The sequence below is a fragment of the Carcharodon carcharias genome (assembly GCF_017639515.1).
Source record: "Carcharodon carcharias isolate sCarCar2 chromosome 36 unlocalized genomic scaffold, sCarCar2.pri SUPER_36_unloc_2, whole genome shotgun sequence".
Taxonomy (NCBI): domain Eukaryota; kingdom Metazoa; phylum Chordata; class Chondrichthyes; order Lamniformes; family Lamnidae; genus Carcharodon; species Carcharodon carcharias.
In genome coordinates this window covers 2,696,893-2,711,818 of record NW_024470737.1, presented here as the reverse complement: position 1 = coordinate 2,711,818, position 14,926 = coordinate 2,696,893, and the positions used below count along the sequence as shown (strand labels likewise).

General features: G+C 52.2%; 1 protein-coding gene across 1 annotated transcript in view; it reads left to right on the top strand.

Annotated features, from left to right (window-relative positions):
* The first annotated feature begins 544 nt into the window (after window positions 1-544).
* Window positions 545-14,926, top strand: part of LOC121274418 (death-associated protein kinase 2-like) — a 51,786-nt gene continuing 37,404 nt past the window's right edge. Inside the window, exon 1 of the mRNA XM_041181728.1 lies at window positions 545-610. The gene's annotated coding sequence lies outside the window, so the exon portion shown is untranslated. The remainder of the gene's footprint in view (window positions 611-14,926) is intronic.

Here is a 14,926-nt window from a genome sequence, read left to right as displayed (position 1 = left end):
CTTCTCCCAGTCTCTCCATCATAGCGCATGGGTGAGTCAAGAGGCCGTAATGAGTGCCCTTCCCCTTTAAGGGCACATATGCCTCTTCACAGTATCAGAGTGATACCATGTGGGATGGGTAAAGTTCACAGATAAAGACCCCCTCCCCCAATTTCATTTAAAATCCAGGTAATAATTCTGATAAGGGACAGTGATTCCTCATCTTACACACGGTCATGGTCAAACCCCTATAAACATCAGAGCGGCAGCTCCAGTGAGCGGCACAAAGGCTACAGGTCATGTTTAGCACCAGGAATTGTTATTACATGTGTAACCTTAAGAGGGAGAAGCAGCTGCAAGATGTGTTGCAAAAACACAGGAAAAAGAGAGAGACACACATACACTCAGCTCAGCAGAACAACAGAAAGAGAGAGAGAGAGAGAGACAGACAGACGGATATCCAGGAAACTGCACTACAGCTGTCCATCAGAACTGCCAGTACACTGCACATAACCGTTCAATACAGCACGTTCCCAGCAACGGAGTGGCTCTGTATGTGAGAGAGAGAGAGAGGAGGCAGCAAGTTTCAAGGAGTCAGGAACGCAGAGAGAAAGCAGCAACTTTTAACATTGTGAGTCCAGAAACAGGTCAGAAACCGGAGGAGTTTCATAACCAGCCTCTTAATTCACCGAATTAAAAAAGCGAGCAGTGATTCTCATAGTTCAGGTGGAATTGTACAGCAGGGTGTGTGTGTGTGTGAGTTTGTGAGTGCGTGTGTTTGTGAGTATGTGTATGTGTAAGTGTGTGTTTATGGGAGTTTATGAGTGTGTGTGTGTGCCTGTGCATGAGCGTGTGCATGAGTGTAAGTGTGTGAGTGCATGTGTGTGTGTCTGTCTGTCAGCCTGTGAGTGTGGGTATATGTGAGTGTGTATGCGTAAGAGTGTGTGTGCATGTGGGATTGTGTACAGTGGGAGTGAACGGGAGGGGTTTGGGTCCATTGGGATTGTGTACAGTGGGAATAAACGGGAAGGGGTTTGGGTCCATTGGGATTGTGTACAGTGGGAGTGAATGTGAAGGGGTTTGGGTCCAATGGGATTGTGTACAGTGGGAGTGAATGGGAAGCTGTTTGAGTCCATTGGGATTGTGTACAGTGGGAGTGAATGGGAAGGTGTTTGGGTCCATTGGGATTGTGTACAGTGGGAGTGAACGGGAAGGGGTTTGGGTCCATTGGGATTGTGTACAGTGGGAATAAACGGGAAGGGGTTTGGGTCCATTGGGATTGTGTACAGTGGGAGTGAATGTGAAGGGGTTTGGGTCCAATGGGATTGTGTACAGTGGGAGTGAATGGGAAGGGGTTTGGGTCCAATGGGATTGTGTACAGTGGGAGTGAACGGGAAGGGGTTTGGGTCCATTGGGATTGTGTACAGTGGGAGTGAATGTGAAGGGGTTTGGGTCCATTGGGATTGTGTACAGTGGGAGTGAATGGGAAGGGGTTTGGGTCCATTGGGATTGTGTACAGTGGGAGTGAATGGGAAGGGGTTTGGTTCAATTGGGATTGTGTACAGTGGGAGTGAATGAGAAGGGGTTTGGGTCCATTGGGATTGTGTACGGTGGGAGTGGGTGAGAAGGGGTTTGGATCCATTGGGATTGTGTACAGTGGGAGTGGATGAGAAGGGGTTTGGGTCCATTGGGATTGTGTACAGTGGGAATAAACGGGAAGGGGTTTGGGTCCATTGGGATTGTGTACAGTGGGAGTGAATGGGAAGGGGTTTGGGTCCATTGGGATTGTGTACAGTGGGAGTGAATGGGAAGGGGTTTGGGTCCATTGGGATTGTGTACAGTGGGAGTGAACCGGTAGGGGTTTGGGTCCATCGGGATTGTGTAAAGTGGGAGTGAATGGGAAGGGGATTGGGTCCATTGGGATTGTGTACATTGGGAGTGAATGGGAAGGGGTTTGCTTCCATTTGGATTTTGTACAGTGGGAGTGAACGGGAAGGGGTTTGGGTCCATTGGGTTTGTCTACAGTGGGAGTGAATGGGAAGGGGTTTGGGTCCATTGGGATTGTGTACAGTGGGAGTGAAGGGGAAGGGGTTTGGGTCCATTGGGATTGTGTACAGTGGGAGTGGATGAGAAGGGGTTTGGGTCCATTGGGATTGTGTACAGTGGGAGTGGATGGGAAGGGGTTTGGGTCCATTGGGATTGTGTACAGTGGGAGTGAAGGGGAAGGGGTTTGGGTCCATTGGGATTGTGGACAGTGGGAGTGAACGGGAAGGGGTTTGGGTCCATTGGGATTGTGTACAGTGGGAGTGAATGGGAAGGGGTTTGGGTCCATTGGGATTGTGTACAGTGGGAGTGAATGGGAAGGGGTTTGGGTCCATTGGGATTGTGTACAGTGGGAGTGGATGGGAAGGGGTTTGGGTCCATTGGGATTGTGTACAGTGGGAGTGAATGGGAAGGGGTTTGGGTCCATTGGGATTGTGTACAGTGGGAGTGAATGGGAAGGGGTTTGGGTCCATTGGGATTGTGTACAGTGGGAGTGGATGGGAAGGGGTTTGGGTCCATTGGGATTGTGTACAGTGGGAGTGAATGGGAAGGGGTTTGGGTCCATTGGGATTGTGTACAGTGGGAGTGAAGGGGAAGGGGTTTGGGTCCATTGGGATTGTGTACAGTGGGAGTGAACGGGAAGGGGTTTGGGTCCATTGGGATTGTGTACAGTGGGAGTGAATGGGAAGGGGTTTGGGTCCATTGGGATTGTGTACAGTGGGAGTGGATGGGAAGGGGTTTGGGTCCATTGGGATTGTGTACAGTGGGAGCGAACGGGAAGGGGTTTGGGTCCATTGGGATTGTGTACAGTGGGAGTGAACGGGAAGGGGTTTGGGTCCATTGGGATTGTGTACAGTGGGAGCAAACGGGAAGGGGTTTGGGTCCATTGGGATTGTGTACAGTGGGAGTGGATGGGAAGGGGTTTGGGTCCATTGGGATTGTGTACAGTGGGAGAGAACGGGAAGGGGTTTGGGTCCATTGGGATTGTGTACAGTGGGAGTGGATGGGAAGGGGTTTGGGTCCATTGGGATTGTGTACAGTGGGAGCGAACGGGAAGGGGTTTGGGTCCATTGGGATTGTGTACAGTGGGAGTGGATGGGAAGGGGTTTGGGTCCATTGTGATTGTGTACAGTTGGAGTGAATGGAATAGGGATATTTGGGTCCATTGGAATTGTGTACAGTGGTAGTGAATGGAAAGGTGTTTGGGTCCATTGGGACTGTGTACAGTGGAAGTGAACGGGAAGGGGTTTTGTTCCATTTGGATTGTGTACAGTGGGCATGAAGGGAAGGGGTTTGGGTCCATTGGGATTGTGTACAGTGGGAGAGAACGGGAAGGGGTTTGGGTCCATTGGGATTGTGTACAGTGGGAGTGGATGGGAAGGGGTTTGGGTCCATTGGGATTGTGTACAGTGGGAGCGAACGGGAAGGGGTTTGGGTCCATTGGGATTGTGTACAGTGGGAGTGGATGGGAAGGGGTTTGGGTCCATTGGGATTGTGTACAGTGGGAGCGAACGGGAAGGGGTTTGGGTCCATTGGGATTGTGTACAGTGGGAGTGGATGGGAAGGGGTTTGGGTCCATTGGGATTGTGTACAGTGGGAGCGAACGGGAAGGGGTTTGGGTCCATCGGGATTGTGTACAGTGGGAGTGGATGGGAAGGGGTTTGGGTCCATTGGGATTGTGGACAGTGGGAGTGAACGGGAAGGGGTTTGGGTCCATTGGGATTGTGGACAGTGGGAGTGAACGGGAAGGGGTTTGGGTCCATTGGGATTGTGTACAGTGGGAGTGAATGTGAAGGGGTTTGGGTCCAATGGGATTGTGTACAGTGGGAGTGAATGGGAAGGGGTTTGGGTCCAATGGGATTGTGTACAGTGGGAGTGAACGGGAAGGGGTTTGGGTCCATTGGGATTGTGTACAGTGGGAGTGAATGTGAAGGGGTTTGGGTCCATTGGGATTGTGTACAGTGGGAGTGAATGGGAAGGGGTTTGGGTCCATTGGGATTGTGTACAGTGGGAGTGAATGGGAAGGGGTTTGGTTCAATTGGGATTGTGTACAGTGGGAGTGAATGAGAAGGGGTTTGGGTCCATTGGGATTGTGTACGGTGGGAGTGGGTGAGAAGGGGTTTGGATCCATTGGGATTGTGTACAGTGGGAGTGAATGGGAAGAGGTTTGGGTCCATTAGTATTGTGTACAGTGGGAATGAACGGGAATGTGTTTGGGTCTATTGGTATTGTATACATTGGGAGTGAATGGTAAGGCGTTCGGGTCCATTGGGATTGTGTACAGTGGGAGTGAATGGGAAGGGGTTTGGGTCCATTGGGATTGTGTACAGTGGGAGTGAATGGGAAGGGGTTTGGGTCCATCGGGATTGTGTACAGTGGGAGTGAATGGGAAGGGGTTTGGGTCCATTGGGATTGTGTACAGTGGGAGTGAATGGGAAGGGGTTTGGGTCCATTGGGATTGTGTACAGTGGGAGTGAACGGGAAGGGGTTTGGGTCCATTGGGATTGTGTACAGTGGGAGTGAATGGGAAGGGGTTTGGGTCCATTGGGATTGTGTACAGTGGGAGTGAATGGGAAGGGGTTTGGGTCCATTGGGATTGTGTACAGTGGGAGTGGATGAGAAGGGGTTTGGGTCCATTGGGATTGTGTACAGTGGGAGTGGATGGGAAGGGGTTTGGGTCCATTGGGATTGTGTACAGTGGGAGTGAAGGGGAAGGGGTTTGGGTCCATTGGGATTGTGCACAGTGGGAGTGAACGGGAAGGGGTTTGGGTCCATTGGGATTGTGTACAGTGGGAGTGAATGGGAAGGGGTTTGGGTCCATTGGGATTGTGTACAGTGGGAGTGAATGGGAAGGGGTTTGGGTCCATTGGGATTGTGTACAGTGGGAGTGAATGGGAAGGGGTTTGGGTCCATTGGGATTGTGTACAGTGGGAGTGAATGGGAAGGGGTTTGGGTCCATTGGGATTGTGTACAGTGGGAGTGAATGGGAAGGGGTTTGGGTCCATTGGGATTGTGTACAGTGGGAGTGGATGAGAAGGGGTTTGGGTCCATTGGGATTGTGTACAGTGGGAGTGGATGGGAAGGGGTTTGGGTCCATTGGGATTGTGTACAGTGGGAGTGAAGGGGAAGGGGTTTGGGTCCATTGGGATTGTGTACAGTGGGAGTGAACGGGAAGGGGTTTGGGTCCATTGGGATTGTGTACAGTGGGAGTGGATGAGAAGGGGTTTGGGTCCATTGGGATTGTGTACAGTGGGAGTGGATGGGAAGGGGTTTGGGTCCATTGGGATTGTGTACAGTGGGAGCGAACGGGAAGGGGTTTGGGTCCATTGGGATTGTGTACAGTGGGAGTGAACGGGAAGGGGTTTGGGTCCATTGGGATTGTGTACAGTGGGAGCAAACGGGAAGGGGTTTGGGTCCATTGGGATTGTGTACAGTGGGAGTGAATGGGAAGGGGTTTGGGTCCATTGGGATTATGTACAGTGGGAGAGAACGGGAAGGGGTTTGGGTCCATTGGGATTGTGTACAGTGGGTGTGAACGGGAAGGGGTTTAGTTCCATTGGGATTGTGTACAGTGGGAGTGAACGGGAAGGGGTTTGGATCCGTTAGGATTGTGTACAGTGGGAGTGGATGGGAAGGGGTTTGGGTCCATTGGGATTGTGTACAGTGGGAGCGAACGGGAAGGGGTTTGGGTCCATTGGGATTGTGTACAGTGGGAGTGGATGGGAAGGGGTTTGGGTCCATTGGGATTGTGTACAGTGGGAGCGAACGGGAAGGGGTTTGGGTCCATCGGGATTGTGTACAGTGGGAGTGGATGGGAAGGGGTTTGGGTCCATTGGGATTGTGGACAGTGGGAGTGAACGGGAAGGGGTTTGGGTCCATTGGGATTGTGGACAGTGGGAGTGAACGGGAAGGGGTTTGGGTCCATTGGGATTGTGTACAATGGGAGTGGATGGAAGGGGTTTGGGTCCATTGGGATTGTGTACAGTGGGAGTGAACGGGAAGGGGTTTGGGTCCATTGGGATTGTGTACAGTGGGAGTGGATGGAAGGGGTTTGGGTCCATTGGGATTGTGGACAGTGGGAGTGAACGGGAAGGGGTTTGGGTCCATTGGGATTGTGTACAGTGGGAGTGGATGGAAGGGGTTTAGGTCCATTGGGATTGTGGACTGGGGAGTGAATGGGAAGGGGTTTGAGTCCATTGGGATTGTGTACAGTGGGAGTGAACGGGAAGGGGTTTGGGTCCATTGGGATTGTGTACAGTGGGAGTGAATGTGAAGGGGTTTGGGTCCAATGGGATTGTGTACAGTGGGAGTGAATGGGAAGGGGTTTGGGTCCAATGGGATTGTGTACAGTGGGAGTGAACGGGAAGGGGTTTGGGTCCATTGGGATTGTGTACAGTGGGAGTGAATATGAAGGGGTTTGGGTCCATCGGGATTGTGTACAGTGGGAGTGAATGGGAAGGGGTTTGGGTCCATTGGGATTGTGTACAGTGGGAGTGAATGGGAAGGGGTTTGGGTCCATTGGGATTGTGTACAGTGGGAGTGAATGAGAAGGGGTTTGGGTCCATTGGGATTGTGTACAGTGGGAGTGAATGAGAAGGGGTTTGGGTCCATTGGGATTGTGTACGGTGGGAGTGGGTGAGAAGGGGTTTGGGTCCATTGGGATTGTGTACAGTGGGAGTGGATGAGAAGGGGTTTGGGTCCATTGGGATTGTGTACAGTGGGAATAAACGGGAAGGGGTTTGGGTCCATTGGGATTGTGTACAGTGGGAGTGAATGGGAAGGGGTTTGGGTCCATTGGGATTGTGTACAGTGGGAGTGAATGGGAAGGGGTTTGGGTCCATTGGGATTGTGTACAGTGGGAGTGAATGGGAAGGGGTTTGGGTCCATTGGGATTGTGTACAGTGGGAGTGAATGGGAAGGGGTTTGGGTCCATTGGGATTGTGTACAGTGGGAGTGAATGGGAAGGGGTTTGGGTCCATTGGGATTGTGTACAGTGGGAGTGAACGGGAAGGGGTTTGGGTCCATTGGGATTGTGTACAGTGGGAGTGAATGGGAAGGGGTTTGGGTCCATTGGGATTGTGTACAGTGGGAGTGAATGGGAAGGGGTTTGGGTCCATTGGGATTGTGTACAGTGGGAGTGGATGAGAAGGGGTTTGGGTCCATTGGGATTGTGTACAGTGGGAGTGGATGGGAAGGGGTTTGGGTCCATTGGGATTGTGTACAGTTGGAGTGAAGGGGAAGGGGTTTGGGTCCATTGGGATTGTGGACAGTGGGAGTGAACGGGAAGGGGTTTGGGTCCATTGGGATTGTGTACAGTGGGAGTGAATGGGAAGGGGTTTGGGTCCATTGGGATTGTGTACAGTGGGAGTGAATGGGAAGGGGTTTGGGTCCATTGGGATTGTGTACAGTGGGAGTGAATGGGAAGGGGTTTGGGTCCATTGGGATTGTGTACAGTGGGAGTGAATGGGAAGGGGTTTAGGTCCATTGGGATTGTGTACAGTGGGAGTGGATGAGAAGGGGTTTGGGTCCATTGGGATTGTGTACAGTGGGAGTGGATGGGAAGGGGTTTGGGTCCATTGGGATTGTGTACAGTGGGAGTGAAGGGGAAGGGGTTTGGGTCCATTGGGATTGTGGACAGTGGGAGTGAACGGGAAGGGGTTTGGGTCCATTGGGATTGTGTACAGTGGGAGTGAATGGGAAGGGGTTTGGATCCATTGGGATTGTGTACAGTGGGAGTGAATGGGAAGGGGTTTGGGTCCATTGGGATTGTGTACAGTGGGAGTGAATGGGAAGGGGTTTGGGTCCATTGGGATTGTGTACAGTGGGAGTGAATGGGAAGGGGTTTGGGTCCATTGGGATTGTGTACAGTGGGAGTGAATGGGAAGGGGTTTGGGTCCATTGGGATTGTGTACAGTGGGAGTGGATGAGAAGGGGTTTGGGTCCATTGGGATTGTGTACAGTGGGAGTGGATGGGAAGGGGTTTGGGTCCATTGGGATTGTGTACAGTGGGAGTGAAGGGGAAGGGGTTTGGGTCCATTGGGATTGTGGACAGTGGGAGTGAACGGGAAGGGGTTTGGGTCCATTGGGATTGTGTACAGTGGGAGTGGATGAGAAGGGGTTTGGGTCCATTGGGATTGTGTACAGTGGGAGTGGATGGGAAGGGGTTTGGGTCCATTGGGATTGTGTACAGTGGGAGCGAACGGGAAGGGGTTTGGGTCCATTGGGATTGTGTACAGTGGGAGTGAACGGGAAGGGGTTTGGGTCCATTGGGATTGTGTACAGTGGGAGCGAATGGGAAGGGGTTTGGGTCCATTGGGATTGTGTACAGTGGGAGCGGATGGGAAGGGGTTTGGGTCCATTGGGATTGTGTACAGTGGGAGCGAACGGGAAGGGGTTTGGGTCCATTGGGATTGTGTACAGTGGGAGCGAACGGGAAGGGGTTTGGGTCCATTGGGATTGTGTACAGTGGGAGTGGATGGGAAGGGGTTTGGGTCCATTGGGATTGTGTACAGTGGGAGCGAACGGGAAGGGGTTTGGGTCCATTGGGATTGTGTACAGTGGGAGTGGATGGGAAGGGTTTTGGGTCCATTGGGATTGTGTACAGTGGGAGCGAACGGGAAGGGGTTTGGGTCCATTGGGATTGTGTACAGTGGGAGTGGATGGGAAGGGGTTTGGGTCCATTGGGATTGTGTACAGTGGGAGCGAACGGGAAGGGGTTTGGGTCCATCGGGATTGTGTACAGTGGGAGTGGATGGGAAGGGGTTTGGGTTCATTGGGATTGTGGACAGTGGGAGTGAACGGGAAGGGGTTTGGGTCCATTGGGATTGTGGACAGTGGGAGTGAACGGGAAGGGGTTTGGGTCCATTGGGATTGTGTACAGTGGGAGTGGATGGAAGGGGTTTGGGTCCATTGGGATTGTGTACAGTGGGAGTGAACGGGAAGGGGTTTGGGTCCATTGGGATTGTGTACAGTGGGAGCGAACGGGAAGGGGTTTGGGTCCATTGGGATTGTGTACAGTGGGAGTGGATGGGAAGGGGTTTGGGTCCATTGGGATTGTGTACAGTGGGAGCGAACGGGAAGGGGTTTGGGTCCATTGGGATTGTGTACAGTGGGAGTGGATGGGAAGGGGTTTGGGTCCATTGGGATTGTGTACAGTGGGAGCGAACGGGAAGGGGTTTGGGTCCATCGGGATTGTGTACAGTGGGAGTGGATGGGAAGGGGTTTGGGTCCATTGGGATTGTGGACAGTGGGAGTGAAGGGGAAGGGGTTTGGGTCCATTGGGATTGTGGACAGTGGGAGTGAACGGGAAGGGGTTTGGGTCCATTGGGATTGTGTACAGTGGGAGTGAATGGGAAGGGGTTTGGGTCCATTGGGATTGTGTACAGTGGGAGTGAACGGGAAGGGGTTTGGGTCCATTGGGATTGTGTACAGTGGGAGTGAACGGGAAGGGGTTTGGGTCCATTGGGTTTGTGTACAGTGGGAGTGAATGGGAAGGGGTTTGGGTCCATTGGGATTGTGGACTGGGGAGTGAATGGGAAGGGGTTTGGGTCCATTGGGATTGTGTGAGCAATCACTTGGCTGTTTGGAATATCTCGAGGAGTTTGGGAGTGCAGTATCAATCCCTAAACAATACTGGATTAGGATTTCCTGATCTCTTCCTGACCGTTTGTTTGATTGTCCTGTATCGCTTAATAATAATTGTTTGTAGATTCTATGTCAATCGTTTCTGGAATAGCCAGTTCCAGACAGGAATGGAAATTTCGGAGCGTTGTTTATTATTTACTCATCTCCTTCTTCACGTTGGCACAAGACAACTTCTTCCTAATCCCTCCTCCCAATCCCTCCTCCCAATCCCTCCTCCCAAACCCTCCTCCCAATCCCTCCTCCCAAACCATCCTCCCAATCCCTCCTCCCAATCCCTCCTCCCAAACCCTCCTCCCAATCCCTCTTCCCAAACCATCCTCCCAATCCCTCCTCCCAATCCCTCCTCCCAAACCCTCCTCCCAAACCCTCCTCCCAATCCCTCCTCCCAAACCCTCCTCCCAATCCCTCCTCCCAATCCCTCCTCCCAATCCCTCCTCCCAAACCCTCCTCCCAAACCCTCCTCCCAATCCCTCCTCCCAAACCATCCTCCCAATCCCTCCTCCCAATCCCTCCTCCCAATCCCTCCTCCCAAACCATCCTCCCAATTTCTCCTCGCAATCTGTCCTACCAATTTGCTCGTCCCATCCCTCCTCCCAAACCCTCCTCCCAAACCCTCCTCCCAAACCCTCCTCCCAATCCCTCCTCCCAATCCCTTCTCCCAATCCCTCCTCCCAATCCCTCCTCCCAAACCCTCCTCCCAATCCCTCCTCCCAATCCCTCCTCCCAATCCCTCCTCCCAATCCCTCCTCCCAATCCCTCCTCCCAATCCCTCCTCCCAATCCCTCCTCCCAAACCCTCCCTTCAACTAGGGAAAAGGGCCTCTCTATCTCCCTCAATCCCTTCCTTTCTCACTCTCTATCAAACCCACACTCTGGCCCTCAATCTCTCTCCTGCAATCTCTCTCTTTTTCTCAGTCTGTCTGTCTCTCTCTCCCTCACTTTCTCTCTCTCTGTCACTGTCCCTTTCTCTCTGTCTTACTCTTTCTCTCTTTCTCTGGCATCAAGGAGCCCCAGCAAAACTGGAGTCAATGGGAATCAGGGGGAAAACTCTCCGCTGGTTGGAGTCATACCCAGCACAAAGGAAGATGGTTGTGGTTGTTGGAGGTCAGTCATCTCCAGGACATCACTGCAGGAGTTCCTCAGGGTAGTGTCCTCGGCCCAACCATCTTCAGCTGCTTCATCAATGACCTTCCTTCCATCATAAGGTCAGAAATGGGGATGTTCGCTGATGGTTGCACAATGTTCAGCACCATTCCCGACTCCTCAGATACTGAAGCAGTCCATGTCCAAATGCAGCAAGACCTGGACAATATCTAGGCTCAGGGCTGACAAGTGGCAAGTAATATTCACACTACACAAGTGCCAGGCAATGACCATCTCCAACAAGAGAGAACCAACAATCACCACTTGACGTTCAATGGCATCACCATCACTGAATCCCCCACTATCAACATCCTGGGGGATACCATTGACCAGAAACTGAACTGGACCAGCCATATAAATACTGTGGCTACAAGAGCAGGTCAGAGGCTGGGAATCCTGCAGTGAGTAACTCACCTCCTGACTCCCCAAAGCCTGTCCACCATCTACAAGGCACAAGTCAGGAGTGGGATGGGACACTCCCCACTTGCCTGGGTGAGTGCAGCTCCCACAACACTCAAGAAACTCGACACCATCCAGGACAAAGCAGCCCCGCTTGATCGGCACCCCATCCACAAACATTCACTCCCTCCACCACCGACGCACAGTAGCAGCAGTGTGTGTACCATCTACAAGATGCTCTGCAGCAACTCACCAAGGCTCCTTAGACAGCACCTTCCAAACCCACGACCTCTACCATCTAGAAGGACAAGGGCAGCAGACACATGGGGAACACCACCACCTGGAAGTTCCCCTCCAAGTCACTCACCATCCTGACTTGGAAATATATCGGCCGTTCCTTCACTGTCGCTGGGTCCAAATCCTGGAACTCCCTCCCTAACAGCACGGTGGGTGTACCTACACCACAGGGACTGCAGCGGCTCAAGAAGGCAGCTCACCATCACCTTCTCAAGGGGGCAATTAGGAATGGGCAAATCCCATAAAAGAGTAACAAAATCATCCTGGTGAATCTGCACTGACCCCTCCCGCTCTGAGGGTCAATATATCTTTCCTGAGGCGAGGGGCCCAGAACGGAACCCGGTTACTCCCGATGGGATGGAACTCGAGCTCTGTAAAGCAGTAACATCACTCCCACCCCCCCTTTGTATCCCAGTCCCCTCGGGATAAAGGCCGATGTTTCCATCAGTCGCTAGTTATTTTTTTGTATCTGTCCAGCAACTTCCAGTGATTCCTCTATTCGAATCCCTAAATCTCTCTGCTCCTGCCCAGCTCCCAGCTTCTCCTCGTTTAGCAAATATCCGGATGGGTCTTTCCCAAACCCCTGAGCGGGTGGGTCCCACACTTCCCCAAGGCTGAACCCTGTCTGCCCCCTCACCTAATCCATCAATGTCCCACCTGAATAATTTACCTCCCACCTCACTTGCTGTCAGTAGCAAACATAGATTCTCAGCCCCCGAATTCTTTGATCCAAGCTGTTTATAAATTAGTGAGAATCTGAGACCTCAGAGAAGACCCCCTGTTTTTACCTCTTTATTTCTCTCTCTCTGAGCCTCTCCACCTCACTCTTTGTCTATCTGTTTCTCTTTGTCTCTCTACCTTTCTCTCTCTCTCTCTCTCTCTCTCTCTCTCTGCTTCTCCCTTTGTCTCTTTCTGTTTCTTTATCTCAGTCTGTCACTGTCGTCTCTGTCTCTCCCTCTGACTCTCGCTGTGACTCTCTCTCCCTCTCTCCCTCTCTCTGTCCATCTCTCTCACTCCTCTCTGTCTTCCTCTTTCTCTGTCTGCCTATCAATCTCTGTCACTCTCTCTCTCTTTCTGTCTCTTTCTGTCCAGCTCTTTCTCTCTTTCTCTCCATCTGCCTATCTATCTCTGTCACTCTCTGTCTCTTACTGTCTCTCTCTGTCCCTCTCTGTCTCACCCTCTCTGTCTCTTTTTCTCACCGTCTGCTCATCTATCTCTGTCACTCTCTCTCAATCTTTCTGTCTCTCTCTGTCCAGCTCTCTCACCCCCCTCTCGCTCTCTTTCTGTTTATCTGTATCTCTCTCTCTCTCTTTCTCTATCTCTACCCTCCAGTTTTCCAACACACCGAGATTAGGGGTTCGATGAATATTCCCACGTCTCTTCTATATCCAGCTCTGCATGCGCTCAGCTGCTTAAACACACCAGGGGGTTGTGTGTGGGTAGTGAGAGGAGCTGGTCTAACTGGTTTATCACACTCTGCTTGGAATCCAATGTTTATTGAGTCTGTATGTGACAGAACTAGGTAGATATTGGAAGAGTCATACGGACTCGAAACGTTCACTGTGCTCCTCTTCGTAGATGCTGTCAGACCTGCTGAGCTTTTCCACTTATTTTTGTTTTGGTTTGAGGCAGATACAAGGCCATTGGGAGAGAGCTTCAACAGGGAGAGGTGAGGGATCTACTGCTGCCTGGATCGCTCAGGGACCCAGTGCAATCAGGACCAGGGTGGGATATACCACAGTTGGAAACACTGACGATTGAGAGGTCCTTTATTGGAATCCTTTACATCCATCACAGGCAGGTCCTCAGTATAAAGGACAGTCCTCCCTCAGGACTGACCCTCCAACAGTGTGGCACTCCCTCAGTACTGACCCTCCGACAGTGTGGCACTCCCTCAGTACTGACCCTCCGACAGTGCGGCACTCCCTCAGTACTGACCCTCCGACAGTGCGGCACTCCCTCAGTACTGACCCTCCGACAGTGCGGCACTCCCTCAGTACTGACCCTCTGACAGTGCGGCACTCCCTCAGTACTGACCCTCTGACAGTGCGGCACTCCCTCAGTACTGACCCTCCGACAGTGCGGCGCTCCCTCAGTACTGACCCTCCGACAGTGCGGCGCTCCCTCAGTACTGACCCTCCGACAGTGCGGCGCTCCCTCAGTACTGACCCTCCGACAGTGCAGCACTCCCTCAGTACTGACCCTCCGACAGTGCGGCGCTCCCTCAGTACTGACCCTCTGACAGTGCAGCACTCCCTCAGTACTGACCCTCTGACAGTGCGGCGCTCCCTCAGTACTGACCCTCCGACAGTGCAGCGTCCCTCAGTACTGGCGCTGGTGGTGTGGGCCTAGATTATGATCTCCACTCTCCGGGGTGGAGATTTGAACCCACAAGCATGATTGCTATGAATGGGAGCGTTTGAACGAGACCCATTACCTGACATTGTCACAGCCACATGGTGAGGACATGCTAGAGTGGCCACATCCTTGGAGACTTCTCGCAATAGAATTTACAGAATTGGGTTTGTTGAGTTTAAATCTCTAAGGGGCCTTGAGTCTTGTGCTGATTAAAGTTCATTAAAGTTCATTAGTGCTAATTGGTGAACACTCGGGGTGGGGGGGGTGGGGGTGGGGGGGTTATCAGGTTTCTCGGTTGCCTGTCTGTCTGTACATGACGTGTCTGATTAGTGAGTGTTCTTATCTGTGAATATGCATCAGGATGTGTGTCTGCCAGATTAACACCGGTGGGGTTACTGTGAAAGGATATCAGCTTCTCGAGGCCGTCTCCCTTAAACCTCACAGATCACACCTCCAGCTGCCCTGTTCACACAACAGACTTCATCCAGATCAACAGCTTCAAAATGATGGCCATCTCTCTCTCTCTCTCTCTCTCTGTTTCTCTCTCTCTCTCTCTGTGTCTCTCTCTGTTTCTCTGTTTCTCTCTCTCTCTCTGTCTCTCTCTGTGTCTCTCTCTGTTTCTCTCTCTCTCTGTGTCTCTCTCTGTGTGTCTCTCTCTCTGTGTCTCGCACTCTCTGTGTGTCTCTCTCTGTGTGTGTGTCTCTCTCTCTGTGTCTCTCTCTGTGTCTCTCTCTGTGTCTCTCTCTCTGTCTCTCTGTGTGTGTCTCTCTCTCTCTGTCTCTCTCTCTCTCTCTCTGTGTGTCTCTTTCTCTCTGTCCCTCTCTCTCTCTCTCTGTGTCTAACTCTCTGTCCCTCTCTGTCTCTCTCTCTCAGTGTCTCTCCGTCCCTCTCTCTGTGTGTGTCTCTCTCTCTGTGTCTCTCTCTCTGTCTCTCTCTCTCTCTCTGCACCCCTCTCTCTCTCTCTGTCTCTCTCTCGATTTGTCCCTCTCTCTCTCTCTCTCTGTCTCTCTCTGTGTGTCTCTCTCTCTCTCTGTGTCTCTCTCTCTCTCTGTCCCTCTCTCTGT